Source organism: Capra hircus, chromosome 9 (assembly GCF_001704415.2).
Source record: "Capra hircus breed San Clemente chromosome 9, ASM170441v1, whole genome shotgun sequence".
Taxonomy (NCBI): Eukaryota; Metazoa; Chordata; class Mammalia; order Artiodactyla; family Bovidae; genus Capra; species Capra hircus.
Genome location: NC_030816.1, coordinates 26,204,878 through 26,221,183, shown reverse-complemented (window position 1 = coordinate 26,221,183; position 16,306 = coordinate 26,204,878). Strand labels below are relative to the sequence as shown.

Genomic DNA, 16,306 nt, shown 5'->3' with positions numbered 1-16,306 from the left:
GATCATAAATGTGCTCAGCTATCAAGGAGGTAAAAACTACCATTCAGGACACTTAGGGATCCTGAAGGAAACATGGGGGTGGGTGGAGTTGGCTTGCCCTTTGCCGCCTCCCAACCCTGTGTTTATTTCCTCAGGATAGGATTTCAAGTCAACTGGAGCCACTCCTCAGGATAGCATAGAGCTCAACAGGATCCAGAGTGCTTGGAAATCATCTCAGAGTAGAGGGATCAACTCTCCTTATTTGTATTGGGTTTAAAAGAAGAAACAATGGCCTAAAGCCATCATGTGGCCTAAAGCATATAAAAATTAAGGTTACATGTGACAAAGCACTTTATGAGTTCTGAAACAGTTAGGCAAGGCCATAAACTATCATATTACTAAATTGCTATCATTTCTAACGTTCAAGGCTCCCAACTACAAGTTTGTCCTTAGAAATTGCAATGTGTTCTTGATAATTTGAGTGTACCCAATTGTGCTTCCAGCTAAGAAGCACGTACGGTTTGCTGGTTAGTATTTTGCCTATATTTGAATCCTAAAAATAACCTCCTCATGAGAACAGGATGAGCTTTGTGAAGATTATATTCCAGTTGGTTAGAAATGGAAGGCACATTTTTCCCACTGCCTCCTGCCTTTCATTTCTAAACACATTTGTCTCTGAAGCAGAGGAGACTATGAGAGCAGCTGCAGTGAGCAGCTGTAGAATCTTCTGTCATCTGCTCTCTGGCTTTCCAGACTTTGTCCCATCCTCTGCTCCCAGTTGTCCTTTTCTTTCTTTTTAAAGTCACCTGCCCTCCTCAGGTCCAGGCCCTGTCCCTGCAGTGCTTTTAGGGGATTTTTGCCTGGTGTCCCCCTCGCTTTTACCATTCTTTATAGTTAAAAAAAAAAAAATCACTAGTGAAAACATTTTTATCTTATGAAAAACCACTGGAAGCGGGGAAAAGTCTGTCAGCCAATACAGAGCTGCTTGCTGCCGCCCCCACGAGTTCTGCTTGTCATGTTTGGCGGTGATCTTTTCCGTGGGCTGCCATTTCAGGACAACATGAAGCTCTAATTTTACATTTGCATGCAGAGGCCAGATGCTGATGACTCTGTGAGGGGAAGCCCTCCCCAGGATTACCTTGAGAGAGATGATTTATTCATCCTGTGCACATCCTCAGCTTTCCCAGAGGCCCTTCCCCGCCAACTCCACACACAGCGCCGGGGGACTGTCGGAGCCCCTCCCAGCAGCCCTCTTGGCGCACAACAAGCCGTGACAACCAGCAGCGATTGAACACTTTTTTTTTCCTTCCTAATGTGTCGTTAGTTGAGCATAAGCTTCTCTCTAAGGTCGCTTATGCGAGCTAGTGCAGGGCAAGTGTCTTCGCATAATATGTCAATGGAATTTATGTTCATGGCTTTTAGGGATGATCTGACTCTTCTCAACTGGTCCTTTGAATGTTGTTTGATTTTGAACGCTTAGAAAATGGGCTTGCACTCCTTTTCTCCTTTTGAAAAAGCTTTTCTGTGGTTTTGAAACATACCTATTTTAGATCCCACATAATATATCATCCGAATACTAATTTAAAACAAAATATTATTTAATATCTCTGATTTATAACACGTTACATGCACCAAGCATAGAAAGCAGGTAAACATGAGTTATATTTTTAGTTTACTATGTTGGCAACAGAGAAGCCTGCCTGAAAAAAACAATATAAATCATCTTTTACCACTGCTTTCTGAATATTTGGGGGTTAATGAAATCAAAATTTTATCTGTCGGAACTGCCAGTAATATCTTCAGTTTTCACCAGCTGCACGTCCCTTCTCTCCCTCCATATCTTTAGACTCAGGGAAGAGCAACACAGGTTCCACAATAAACAAAAGTGAAAGAAAAGAAAGAATTTGTAAAGTTTCTTTTGGTGTGTAAGAGGATGGATCCTAGCGTGAATAGCATGTGAGCACATGGACAAAGCACACCTAAAATAAGGCAGTGCACACACAGCGGGCCACATATGTGGGTATGTGTGCACCCATGCATGTGCCAAACCACCCATTTTCTCACATAAGCATAGCAGTTTCACTGCTGCTGCTGCTGCTGCTGCGTCACTTCAGTCGTGTCCGACTCTGTGCGACCCCAGAGACGGCAGCCCACCAGGCTCCCCCGTCCCTGGGATTCTCCAGGCAAGAACACTGGAGTGGGTTGCCATTTCCTTCTCCAGTGCATGAATGTGAAAACTGAAAGTGAAGTCGCTCAGTCGTGTCCAACCCTCAGCGACCCCATGGACTGCAGCCTACCAGGCTCCTCCGTCTATGGGATTTGCCAGGCAAGAGTACTAGAGTAAGGTGCCATTGCCTTCTCTGCATTTCACTACCTCTAGGTAAATATATTAATTCTTTATATGAAAAAGAAAACCCAATGCTAAACTGCCTTTATAAGTATCACAAAAAACACTAAGTGTTTCTTTGTTTAGAAATGTAAAAATAATGTGATTAGAAATGCCAGCTAACTAGTGAAGTAAAAGTCGCTCAGTCATGTCCAACTCTTTGCGACCCCATGGACTGTAGCCTGCCAGGCTCCTCTGTCCGTGGAATTCTCTAGGCCAGACTGCTGGAGTGGGTAGCCATTTCCTCCAGGGTAGTCTTCCCAACCCAGGGATCAAACCAGGTCTCCTGGATTCTTTACTGTCTGAGCCACCAGGGAAGAGCTGAGAGTAAATACTTTGTGAAGAATAGAGAAGACACTAGAACAGTTAAACCTCAGTTGGCCTGGGCCAAGTGTGAAAATGCAGAATCACAGAAGGAGCCAGCAGGATTTTATTAAACTTCTATAAATCAAAGCTTAGAGGCATGAATCCCCTTGGTAACATCCTGGGTCAAGTGGTCATCTGCCCTGGTTTTAAATACTTCTGCTGTAAAGATACTCATTACTTCCAGTGCAACCAGCCTCCAGTTCTTTTTTTTTTTTTTTTCCTTATTATTTACACAAAACACTTTTTTAAAAAAGTGAAAGGGCTAGGGAGCTATACTTAGAAAGCAACAGTGAAAAGAGTGGGCGGGGGTGAGGTTCTTATTTAGGAACAATAAAGTTATCTGTACCTATATACATTCATTTGGTTTCTCCTTCTTCCCCTTCAACCCACAAAAAACACATCTAATCCCTGCTTCAATCCTTCAAATATTTGAAAACAACCATCATGACTCATAACTATCCTGTGACTGACCTGGATGGTCTCCTAAACCCGTCAGCCAGGATCTTTGTCCATCCACACCGCTCAGAAGCTGAAAGATCTGTATCCCCAAAGTAGATTGGTGGCAGTGACTTCTCAGATGATGTGATTGATGTGATTATTCTGTGTTGATGAGTTACTGCTGAAGACCCTCAAGCCAGAGAGGGAATATCCTAAACAGAGAGTCCAGGAAAGAGCCTGAGTCTTAATTAAGGTGATGGCAGCAAGGCCCTGTAAAATTTCACCTGTGCCAGAAAAATCCCGAAAAAATCCAAAGCTATTACTTCACATCATTGACGTTCAACCAAGCCTGCAACTTTGGAGTTAGGACCTTGAGCTCTATTGGTACCACCAGCTCTGCCACCAGCTGGTTGCGTTCCCTGGAGAATTACTGCCCACCTTTCCAGAGTTGTCTCTGTGATATTCAGAGGCACATGTTGCATTTCTGCCTAGAAATGTGCCCCCCACCCCCGGCCCCGACTCCTGGCCTCAGTTTAGATGTCATTTCCACAGGGACACTTCCCTGACTCCCATCCCTACCCCAGCCTGAGATGGCCTCTGTCTTCCACTGTACCCTGTGCTCGGTTGCAACCTCACTTCCTTGTGTTTTAACACTGCATTCGCTTGTCTGCGCCCACTGTCCTGGAAGTTCTTTAAAGCTAAGGACTCAGGCCTGGTCTCCAGCACTTAGCTCAGTGCCTGGTGCCTACCAGAATCTAGAAAATACGTTGAAAAAAGAAGAAGAAAGGAAAGAGAAGACTAAAAGGGAGAAGACAAAATGAGGAAGTTGGGGTATATTATCTACCTAGATTCTGACAGCTAAAACTCTGCAATTCCTTGGGGGTTATTTTTGCTTGTTTTAAAATACTTATTTGGCTGTGGCATGTGGGCTTTTAGTTGTGGCCTGTGGGATCCAGCTCCCTGGCTAGGGATTGAACCTGAGTCCCCTGCACCAGGAATGTGGAGTCTCAACCACCTGACCACCAGGGAAGTCCCTACAATTCCTTGTTCTTAAGTTCTGTCTTTAGAGTCAACCTCAGGCTTTTAGAAATTCAGATTTTCTCTAGTAGGAGGGTAAGTTTCAAGTGATTACACCAAATTAGAAAAGCTATGAATATTTATACATGTAATACAATTTTAAGACTGAGATTGAAAGTTCATTTAACATGCCCAAACTTTGTATTGTGAGGAAACTGAGGCACAGTGAGATTAAGTTATTTGTCCATACCCACCTGATTAGAGGAAAACCTGGTTTCAGACACTGATCTTGGTCCCTGCTCGGTTGCATCCCCCAGCCCTTCCAGTCTTCTAGTTGCCCAGCTTCCAAGACTGAAGAAAGGGCCCAGAGACAGCAATAGGGACATAAGTGGTTTATTGGATAGGCGGAACTTACACAAAGGAGCCTGGAGCGACACCCCCCCTATGTGTGCAGATGGCGGGTAGGACATCAGCAGTCTTCACTACTCAGCAGGAGAGAAGAAGGCTACCATTTATAGGGGGAATTGACATCAAGTGGGCTCACCAGTTACCAGAGACTATTTTAAGTGCTATAATTAAGCGCATTATACAGTCAAGTGAGAGAAACAGGCACTGGTCAAGCGAGGGATGTACAGAGAGCAAGAGAACAGCCATCTTGAATGGCCTAACCATACAGCCCCCAAACCTGGATGGCTGATCTCTAGTCTTCCTTTTTGAAAGAGCTGCTACAAACACAGCTACAAATGCAAGTGACAGATGTTCCCTCCTTTATGTTATGGTTATATCAATGTACAAGTTTATGGCTGTAAATTAAACTTTGAGAAATACCCTTCCCTGCTTCTAGACAAACTAATGAAAATTGTGTCTCTTTTCTCCCAGGAATGTGGGAGAATGCTACCATGCTTCACCAGGTGACTCCTGTGCGTTGCTTGCTAAACAGAGTTGTAGTCATATGAATTGCTTCCAGCCAGGTTCAGTACCGAAGCTCAGTGTTCTGTTGTCAAGCCATAGGGTAGTAATGCCATGAGACCAGCTTCTTGGCGAGTAGCCCTGAGGTGCAGCTGTAAGGTGACCCAGTGCAGGCTTGAGGCCAGAGCTCAGTGCCAGAAACTTGAGCCAAACACTGGAACTAATTCCCAAGGCACTGAATTGGTTGCAATTAAAATTTTAGATGAAAAGATTTTTTGTTTACTCTAAAAGAACCACTTCATTTTATAAGCTCATAGGAAAGTTAGATGCTTTGCCATTATACATGAAATACTTTCCAGAGGCCAAATCTTTGAAAAAGAAGAAGAGGAAGAAAGAGGAGAAAAAGAAAACTTTAGATTATTTAAGAAGTCATGAACATATTTCTTGAATGCAACATCTTTGATTAGATATGCTAACTGAAGAAACTTTCTTTTTCTGACTTGGGGTATGCTGTGAAAGTTGTAAGGTAGAGTTGGAGCAGAAGTGGTCAAGGTGATGGTAATGATTGAACCAAACTCTGGACCCATACAGATCTGATTTAAGCACACAGCCCCAGCACTCCTAGCAGCTGACCTTGGGTAATATACTTAAGCCTGGAGACTGTGTTATGTACTGGGGTTAGTAACTCTTCCTCTCATGGGTAGTATGGACGGGGCTCCGACGCCGCTCTTCCTCTCATGCCAGCCTATCCCTAGGGTGCAGGTCCTCACCTCACTGATGAGACAAGGAGAAGCGGCTGAGATCCCAGTAGTTTTAAGCCACCAGCTTTAAGCTGTGGCAGAAATCCATCATGAACACTCACTAATTCAGCAGTTGTTGGCTCAAGACATACAAATTGGTTTAATTCTTAGGAAACTGCTTATCAGGGCAAAGAGGAAAAAGAAAAGTGGTTGTCATGTTCCTGATAAGTACTCCGATGTTCCTAGTAAGTACAGCGATGTCTCGCTATCCCGCTTATTAGTCAGGTGGCCTTGAACAGTCACTTATCCTCTTTGAGCCTTGGTCTCACCCCAGCTCCCCATCTAGAGGTTGGGGATGATAACACAGATCACACAGTGTGGTTGTGAGGTGATGCAGTGTGTATAAGCTGAACTGGGAACACAGAAGATGTTCAGGAACCTTTACCTTTTATCTGACCTCCTGCAACATGTCCATGTTTAGGAATGCCCTTTCAGTAACCCCTGGGGGCCAAAGAGTGAGATCATTCCACAGTGATGACTCAAGGTATTCTATATACTCTGCCCTTGCTTATATTCAGGTTTTGGAAAACGTGCCATATTTACTTAAGAAGCTTCCCCACCTCTTTGTAGCTATTAAAAGACCAGTGTGGAAAGGGAAAATCAGAAGTTGACCCTAATTTTTCTGTGGCTGAAGGAGGAACTAGGGAAGTCCAACAAGTATCATTATTTCTTCCTCCAGGTGAACTGATGAAGGCTTAGAAGAAAAAGGCTGTGTCATGGCCTGGGTGGCCAAACCTTGTCCTTTCACTTTCATTAAACAGTTATCTGGTGTTTAAAGAGCGGTTTAAAGATGGTTGACAGTCATCATGGCAACCAAGAAAAATGAATGTGACCCCAAAAAAACATTTCATTAAACTTGGAAATGAAGTATATGTGTAGGATTTAATTATTATTTTTTAGAAATTAAGGAAAATCATCCATTCGTTCAGCCTTTGAATATTTATTGACAGCTACAGTTGTGACAAACACCATTCTAGGTACTGAGGATACATTGATGGCTAAAATAAAAATTCCTGCCTTCCTTCAGTTTCTATTTTGGTGGGAGACGTAGAGAGCAAATGAGATAAATCAGTAAGATATATAGTATACTAGGAAGTAGTTAGTGCTAAGGGGAAAAATAAGGCAGAAAGGGGAACTATAAAATATCAAGAGGAATGTTAGGCTGTGTCCAGGGAAAGTCTCATTGATCAGGTGCTTAAAGTGAAGACCTGATGGAACAGACAAGCCAAGCTGAGGATGGCTGCGGAACAGCTCTCACGACAAGGGTCCTGAGATGGGAGGGTGCCTGGTGAAATGCCTGGAGGCCAGAGTGCAAGCTGAGCAGGGAGGGAAAGAGATCAGGTCAGAGAACCAGCCCAGTTGTATGGGGCCTATAGACATGGTAAGGACTTCAGCTTTCACTGGGAGTAAGAGGGAAAGCTCCAGAGAGTTTGGGCAGAGGAAAGATATTATACAACCATTCTTACTGAGTGCTTGCTTTGTTAGATTCTATTTTATTTTTTTAATATTTGTTTTTATTTATTTGACTGTGGCAGGTCTTAGATGCAGCATACACGGATCTCTGATCTTCACTTTTCAGCATGCAAGCTGTTAGTTGTGGCATGTGGGATCTAGAACCCTGACCAGAGAGGCAGCCCAGGCCCCTACATTGGGAGCATGGAGTCTTAGCCCCTGGACCATGAGGGAAGTCCCTGTTAGATTCCATTTCAAATGCTTTATTTGTAATCCTCACAATTATCTTATGAAGTAGGACCCACTATCTTCTCATTTCACAGCTAAGGAAACAGGGCCAGAGAGGTTAACTAACTTGGATAAGCTCACACAGCTAGCAGGGGTGTGGTGAAAACTTAGACCCTGGCCAACTCGTAACCACCTCATTTTCTCCCCAAATGCCTAAGAGATTGAGACTGAGGTGTTTTTTGTTTTTTTTTTTCTTCCTTCTTTATATCAGTATTTCCAGAGCACACTTACAATGAAATCACTTCATACTCATTCTTAGAGAACTTCTCTGTTCAAACTGATAAATATTGCCAATATTCTCCTTTATGATTCCAAGTTAAAAAAAAAAAAGCCTTCAAATTAGCATACTAACAAGCGTCTTGACATGTCTTGCTTTAATTATGCAGACAACGACTCCTTTTTTTGCTTCTAATGTAGAGGTTGATTGGGAAAATTTTTATTTTATTGCTTACGATCTTACCCTAGTGCTACCTAAATCACTGCTTTATGATTTGGCATCTATAATTTATCATCTTCCTCTGCTATTAGATGAAATGCCCTTTAAAGCATTCCATAGCAAGGTGAACACAAGTCAAGCTTGCAAAGTTCTGGAAAAAAGAATTGCAAAGAATCATTAAAGAATAATGAAAGTTGATTTAAACAGCATACAATATCAGGGCTGCCCAGTTTAACAAATATAATTATTCCAAGTCATTTTCAGAAGGCCTCTACATTTCAGCATCTAATTTTCATCATCTTTTAAGGAATAACAACAGAAATACCTTACTGTTATTTTTTTTTTTAATACCTTACTGTTATTAAGACTCTAAAAGCTGACTTTTTATTTCATTTCTCTGGATTTCACTAGCTAAGCATGAAACAATAGACAGTTTAAAATATAGGAAACCCAGGTTCCTTTTACTATTGTGTGGCTTTAACATTCTACTGCTGTAGCCAAGAGTCCTTGGCTTCTGGGGCCAGCTGCCTTTTGCATGCTGATTTTGCAGAGAGAGTCTCTCAGGAGTTATTACTTTTGAGTAGTATCTACAATGACTTCAGTCCCTGCAGGAAGTGGAAGGCAGCAGAGTCTGGGAATGAAAACACTGAGGGAAAAATCTCTCCCGATAGATTCGTCAACTCAATCTAATTTTAGGTTCCAGGCAGACCACATAGCTGTACCTTCAGCTACCTGCAAACATATGTCTCAAGTGCCCTCACTGAAGGACTATAACCGGGACTTAAACAAAAATAATGAAGTCTTCTATCATGATATGTTTTAGTAAAATAGGTGATATGTGAGAGTGTGTGTGTGGGTGTGGGTGCACACATGCAGGCAAACCATGTGCGTGTACGCCACATTCAAATATTGACACATTCAGAGTAAGGGGAGATGGTCCAGAAGGGTTTCTTTCTATTTTTCATAAACTCTAATTTTTTCTTTCCAGTGCTTCACAACCAAAAGGACTAGTACTCCCAGGCTCAAGGCCTCAGAAACCGTATCATTGAGTTATGTGAAACAGGAATTTGAGACATTTTTAGAAATCATTTTTATGTGGTAGCTATTTTAATATTGAAACTACTAAATCAAAGCTAACGAAGGTCTTTTGAGAGGAAATGGTTAAAAGGGCACGTCTTTCCTTTTCTAAAAGGAAAACCACAGCAAGGAATTCCAATTAGGAATAAATTAAAGAGCACTACACTTTTCTGGAAGGGTCAGGAAGTCAAACTCTTGGCCTTGAGCTGCTTCTCACCCCCACCCCAGCTGACCCTGGGAACCAGTCACTCCCCATCTCTGTGTGAACTCAACAGTGGCTGCCAAGTCTTGCCATTCCTCTGCAGAAAAGAGCCAGGGATTTTCACCAGAGGCCTCCTGCCAGCACCAGAGTCAGAAGGAGGTAGCCAAGGTGCCAGGGGGCTTTCTGGAGTGCCCCAATGCCAGCTTTCTGTCTACAAAGGACAATTCACTAAACTCGCTAAAGCCAAATCTGACATTTTTAAAAAGTCTCTGAAATAATCCTCCTATGCTGTTTTGCTACTAGAAGACTGGGCTCTCATTTCCCAGATTATATTTTCTTAAATATAATTTCCTTAAATTCGGCAGCACTTTTAATCCATGACACTCACTGTTAGGCAAGAAAAACAATTCTGCTGTCTTCACAATTGATTTAAAGCTTACAGATGTGACATCTCCATATATTATGTTGTGGCTAATTGCCTTATACTAATGTCTGAGTAATATATATGTGTGTGTGTGTGTGTATATGAATATTAGTGTCATGCTCAGTCATGTCTGACTCTTTGAGACCCTATTAGACTGTAGCCCACCAGCCTTCTGTTCATGGGATTTTTCAGGCATGAATACTGGAGTGGGTTGCTATTTCCTCCTCCAGATATATATATAAATGTTCTTTAGGTAACCTGTGTAATTGACATATGGCTACTTGGGAAATTGGGGCTAAAAGTGAGGTACCCCAAACAACTGAGTTTGATCAAGATGCCATGCACTCTTGACCTCTTTAATATGCTATGTTGCTCTTTTGACAGCATTCCAAATCTACTTGTCCTTCCAAGTCTAACTCAGTTCCTGCTCTCAGCTCAAATCCTTGCCTGACCATTTAAATTCTCATTGAGACCTCCCCTCTGGCACCACCTAAAGCCCTATTATCTTTGCTGCTACTATGGCATTTGAATATGTCATCGTACACCATCATTTACTCGCCAGCTTCCAAGGGCCGTGTGCTCTCTCTTCAGCTCCCTGCACAGTACTTAGCCTGTGGGGACGCTCTGTGGTACAAGTGAAGTGAACTGACTTACAGCCTTTTTCGTCATTTCCCCGATGCTCATATCTAGGACTAAAATTTGCATGATTGCTGTTTATTTCTCCATTCATTGTCCCTTAGTAACCCAGAAGCATCTAGAATGAGCTGGAAGTTAGACCACTCCTAGAACAGATTGGTCACCTGTGTCTTTTTGGCTTGGATGTCACTGTTCCACACAATGCATGGAAATGGAAGACAAGTTACATCCCTTATGACTGCAGTCAATGAAAATAAAGAGGAAAATAAAATAATGGAGCAGAGAAAGAAAATATAGGAAAGTGTGAGGGGAAAAGAGATAAGGAAGAGGGGAAAAAAAGAAAAAAAAACAACCCACAATCTTACTGGATGATGTAAATACATTTCCTCTTTTAATGACAAAACATAAAGGCTCCTTGCAAGTGCATTTCATGGGTGATTACTTGAACATCTTAATCATGTTTGCTCTTTGGGGAAATTGTATGCAGAAACCACTGCCTTTCCAGTTTGAATTAAGAATAAACTGGAAAGGCAGTTCCTCTGGAAGAAAGGAAAAGCAAAGCCCAGGAACACTGGTGCACTGTATGCGGCAGTAAGAAATGACAACTCGGAATCAGGCAGAGTTCTCTCTTCTGTGATCAGCTTGCTCTGCCCTCAATGAGTCCAGGAGATTTTGCATTTTATAGGTTGAGCTTCCCACTGGCATCAACTGAAGCAGTTCATTATGCACATCTGTCACGTGACCCACTTCATCAACCAAATGGAACTGGGAGAATAAGTCACCCTAACAAGATCCTTCAGTACACTCTTAAAAACTACTTACAGATGTACCCTTCCTCTGAGGGGACACAATGGGTTTCCTTGTACGGTGCCACACGATACAGGAAATGCATTATCCCCATCCAAATTCAGGCGAACCAGGAGGAAGCCTGAAAAGAAAGCAGCTCACAAAAGCACACACAGCTTTTGCAAAAGTCCTGAGAGGGGCTCATACACCAATTTATGATAACGGCAGATAAAACCTCAAGCCTGTGAAGCTCAGTTCATTACAAATGCTAATGTCCACACAGGGAAAGGAAACCACGTCAGCACTCAGCATCGACACAAACGCCGCTAATGCTTTTTATTTATGGTTGTTGCTGGGTCCCCTCAGTGGTGTGCCAGATCTCCGTTTGTGTGGCAACTTTAACTACTTCATGTGCCTCCACGACTCACTGTGAAATGTGCCCACCGGCGATTTGTGCTTTCAGACTGTGTCTGGTGAGGCGAGCAGCCACACTGCTAACCTTGAATCAGGAACCATCTTGTTCCCATTCAGATCACGTCAAGCGAACACTTCTGTGGACACATCCAGGAGTAGTTAACACCTGCCATTGTGAAATCTTCCTGTTTCAGTAGGGGTGATCAATTCATCATTCATTCGGTCAGGCAACAGATATTTATTGAATACCTACCACATGCCAGGCACTGTTTCAGGACCCGGAGATATAATTGTGAACAAAGCCCTACCATCAAAAAGATTACATTCTAGAGGGGGATAGGAAGAGACAGCAAATAAATATGGGATATGTCAGAGTGTTTCAGTCAGGATAGGCTAGTTGTTTTGTGGTTTTAAACAAGCCAAGTTTGATGGCTTAAAAAAAAAGTTTATATCCCTCACTTACACAGTGTGTTCATCACCGACTCAATGGACATGAGTTTGAATAAACTCTAGGAGATAGTGAAGGACAGGAAGCCTGGCATGCTGCAGTCCTGAGGCCACAAAGAGTCAGACACGACTTAGTGACTGAAGAACAACAGGCTGTGTTCACTGCAGGGCAGCCGGGGGCTCAGCTCCGTGCGCCTTCACCCTGGGGCCCAGGCTGCCTGGAGAAGCACCATGTGGAGCACGGCTGATGTCTGCGGGAGAGAGAGGGGATAGAGCTTTGAATGCTGCACTGGCTTCCTCCTGAAAGCCACACACGGCCCTTCCCCTCACACAGCGCAGGAGAGAGCAGGGAACGTGGCTACACCCAACTTCAACAGGTGAGGAAGAGCAACCACATTGATGGGTTTAGGAAAATCAGACACACTGCATGGTCAGAACTGTCCCAATGATCATGACTGCAAGGAGGGGAAAAAAAGCAAAGTAAAGGAGCAGGTATCTGGAGAGGTGGTCTCTACTTGATAGAGATGGTCAGAAAAGGTCTGTCTGATGTGGTGACATCTGAAGAAAGACCGAGAGAGAGAAAGAGAGAGAGAGAGAGAGAGAGAGAGACTGTTCCTGCAGAGGATATAGCGAGGGCACACGGTGCCTGGTGTGTTGGAGGAGCAGCAAGGAAGTCTGGATGTTGAAGTGGAATGAGCAAGGGGCAAGCTGGAGAAAAGTAGGTCAGAGAAGTAAGAGCAAGTTAGTTGTGGGACACAAGCCAGCACCTTGCTGTAAGGGCTGTGGCTAATGTAGGGTGCTGTAAAGATGTGATCTGACTGAGGTTTTGAAAGGATCCTGTGGCCGCTATGAAGGTTGAAGCAGGGAGGAGTTGAGAGGCTCTTGCAATAAACCAAATAAGGCTAGAGAGGGGCCAGTGCTCAGGTTCTGCATGCAGTTTGAAGGTAGAACCAACCAAATTTGCCAGTGTATTGCTGGAAGAGAAAGAGAGGATTCGAGGTTGACAAGAAAGGTTTGTTTCTTCTGGTAATCCCCGGATACACATAAGGACTATTCATGTGACTTTGAGAATCTTTGAATGAGGCAAAATCATGTAACATACAACATCTCCCTGCAAATGAGTTGAGAGCTGAACAGCCAACTGGAGCTATGGATGCTGGGCAATCAGCTTGATTCATAGACCAGCTGAGGGACTTCTCTCCCTCGCTGGCCCAGTATCCAGTCTCTTTTAAGGTTTTGATCCACATTACTTTGTAAAACCGGAGATGTAAGCTTCCTAATTACAAGCAAAATAGGGGCTTATGACTGAGTCACCCCAACCTCATCCCAGCCCTCCATTCCTCTGTGAACCTCAGATATCACTACCAAGAAACTAAGCCATACAACACAAGGTCTATCCTCAATAGACACTGGTATAGTGATGTGTCACCAATTCTCTGAAAAATAGGTTGAACAGAAATCTTAATAAATACAATAAACAACACATGGTTTCTGAATAGTGTTTCACCACTTTCTGCTCACCCTGTCTTCCCGTCATGTGGCTCTCCTCCTCACCACCACCTGTTAAATGGCCACTAGAGCCCCCTACTGCAATCTCTTAGATCTTCTCCAGCTTAGAAGAGCACAAGTTGAATGCCAAGTTTGCAGACTATAATGGAATGAATAAGTAAAAGTGTTTTTTAAAACAGCGATTTATAATCAGAAGTATTGGTTCATTCAAAAAAGATCTTCATGAACTCCTACTATGTGCCACCTCCTCTTCTAAGCACCGGAGGCACAGCTATGTACAGAACAGGTAAGTAATTTATAGTTGAAAACGAGGAAAGCGTGGAAGAGTATTAAGAAAAGATAAACTTGCCACTAACTCACTGCTGAAACATCTTAGTATGTAACACTGCTAGTAACATCTTGGTGCCTAGTCTTTTTCTAAGCATACATATTATTCCTTCTTGCTTTTTGAATAAAATTTACAACTTTAGACTTATGCAGTACAGTTTTCTTTAAAATTTTTTCTTCGTATAAAAATAAATCATAGCAGATGCTCAGTAAGTATTTGTGAATGAATGAAAGAATTAATTATAGAAACTTAGTAGAATACAGAAAAGCAAAATATCAAAAATGAATGCCACCAATAATACCACTACTGGGAGATAATACCACGATTAGTAGTTTGGATTGTTCAGTATGGTTTCAAATAACCAACATATTTTTATGACATCATTTCACAATAAATGAGTATTTTGTAAATGACAGCTTTCTCTTTTTTACTAATTACAAAAGCAACCGTGCCACTGTAGATATTTTGTAAAATACTGAAAACCACAAAAGGAAAAACTAGGAGTCCCACTGCCCAGAGAATGCTGCTGTTAGCATTCTCCAATCTTTTTGGAAAATTTTTTCCAATCTTTTTTTTTTTTTTTTGAGCAGTACAGTAGATTAGTTAAGAGCCTGGTCAAGTTACTCAGTCTCTCTGAGCCTCAGATTCCTTATCTGTAAAATGATACTAGGAATATCCACTCTGTAAGACTGGTGTGAAATTTAAATGACATAAAATATACACACTGCTTAGTTCAACATCTTACACATACTAAGTGCTCAATATGGAAACTCTTACCATTTTGCAAGATATTCCTACAGAGTTGGTCAGACTTCACACATGCATTTTTTATCCTTTTTTTTTTTAAAGAAACAACATTCCTCAATCTCATTTAATTTTAAATTTTGAGACAGTCTCATATTTTCAGAAAAGTTGCAAGTACAAAGACCTTTTCTCCCCTGAAACATATGCAAGGAAGCTGTTGATCTGATTCCTCCATCACTCTTGAATATCATAGTGCATGTTGACTCAGAGGCATTCCCCTACAATTCCAGCGCAAACAGCAAAATTAGGAAATTAGCATTGGTACATTGGGATCTAGTCCTAAAACTCCAGTAGTCAAGTTTCTCCATGCCTGAATGACATACTTTGTAACAAAAGGAGTCCAGTTCTGAACCACACCATGCAACTATTCCCCACGTCTCCCTAGTCTCCTTCAGTCTGGACTAGTTCGTTTCTCCATCTTTCCTTGACTTTAATATCTTTGACGCTTTGAAAGAATGTAGGCCAGTTGTTTCATGGAGTGTCCCTCAACTTGTATGTGATGTTTTCTCACAATTATGTCTTTATCAGCAATAACACAGAGAAGTGATGCTATGTTCTCTGCTTATTGTATCTTACTAGGTAACATACCTGCTTTGTACAACAGCCTGTGCTGGACCACTGGACCACCTTCCTACACAGATACTCATCTCACCCCACCTGGGCTCTGAAATATCCTCTTCAGCCTGCCTGGATGCCAACATCTTGCGCTAGGCTATCCCTTTGCAAGAACACTCCCCTTGCCTCACGTGAGCTCTGAAACCTCCTGCTGGGCTGTCCCTCCCACCCTCATCGAATCCTCAGCCCACCCGGGCTATCCCATGCTGGGCCACCCTCTCAGCCTGCTGTGGCTCAGATGCTGAGCTAAGCTGAGCCTGTGTAGGAGTGGCCCTCTCCTCCTGCGTGCTTTTCTGGTGCTCTCATTCTATAAAGATTTATATTATCTGTGAATAATCAAAGTGTTTCCTCAAACTAGAGGTCTGTGTATGTATTACTGATGATCAATCAGTAATAACTTATTTTTATTTCAATGATGATCTAAAAAAGTTACATTATAAACTAATCATATCTGGAATGTTCATTTTCCAACCACGTTTAGTGTCAGTGCTTTGTGTTTTAAATTGTGTTGGTACCACATGATTATTAATGCGGCAATATTTAACTTTTAAAGTGTCAGTGGTCTTCAGACTGGCATTTCTGGCATCAAAATACAAAAACCATCTTGATTTCTGTTTGATAAAAATTATATTGAGTTATCCTACCAATTAAAAAGCTAAAACTGCTCTTTTTCAGAGATGAGATTTGTGTCTTCTTTTATTTAATAAATTAATTTTGACTTTCCATCATAAAAATAACCATGCTACTTTAATTGTCACAGGCTAATGAGAAAAGAACCAGGCTGACTGACTTCATACACAAATGATACGTTATGCAAAGTGAAGGCCAAATGAATCATGGCACCACTTTAAAGGAAGCTTTACAGAAGTTCAAATAAAGGAAAGTGGAGAGAAAATTGAGTCATTACAGGTCTTTTGGTATCATAGGTTGAACTCAAAAGAAGCTAGGCAAAATAGCCACTCTATTCAGATTATTGGCAGATGTGTTTGTGTG

The 16,306-nt window shown here is 42.2% G+C and overlaps 1 long non-coding RNA gene across 1 annotated transcript in view; it reads left to right on the top strand.

The window, feature by feature from the left end:
• Nucleotides 1-15,991, top strand: part of LOC106502467 — a 54,592-nt gene extending 38,601 nt beyond the window's left edge. Inside the window, exon 4 of the long non-coding RNA XR_001918577.1 lies at nt 15,278-15,991. This is a non-coding gene — a long non-coding RNA (U1 small nuclear ribonucleoprotein C). The remainder of the gene's footprint in view (nt 1-15,277) is intronic.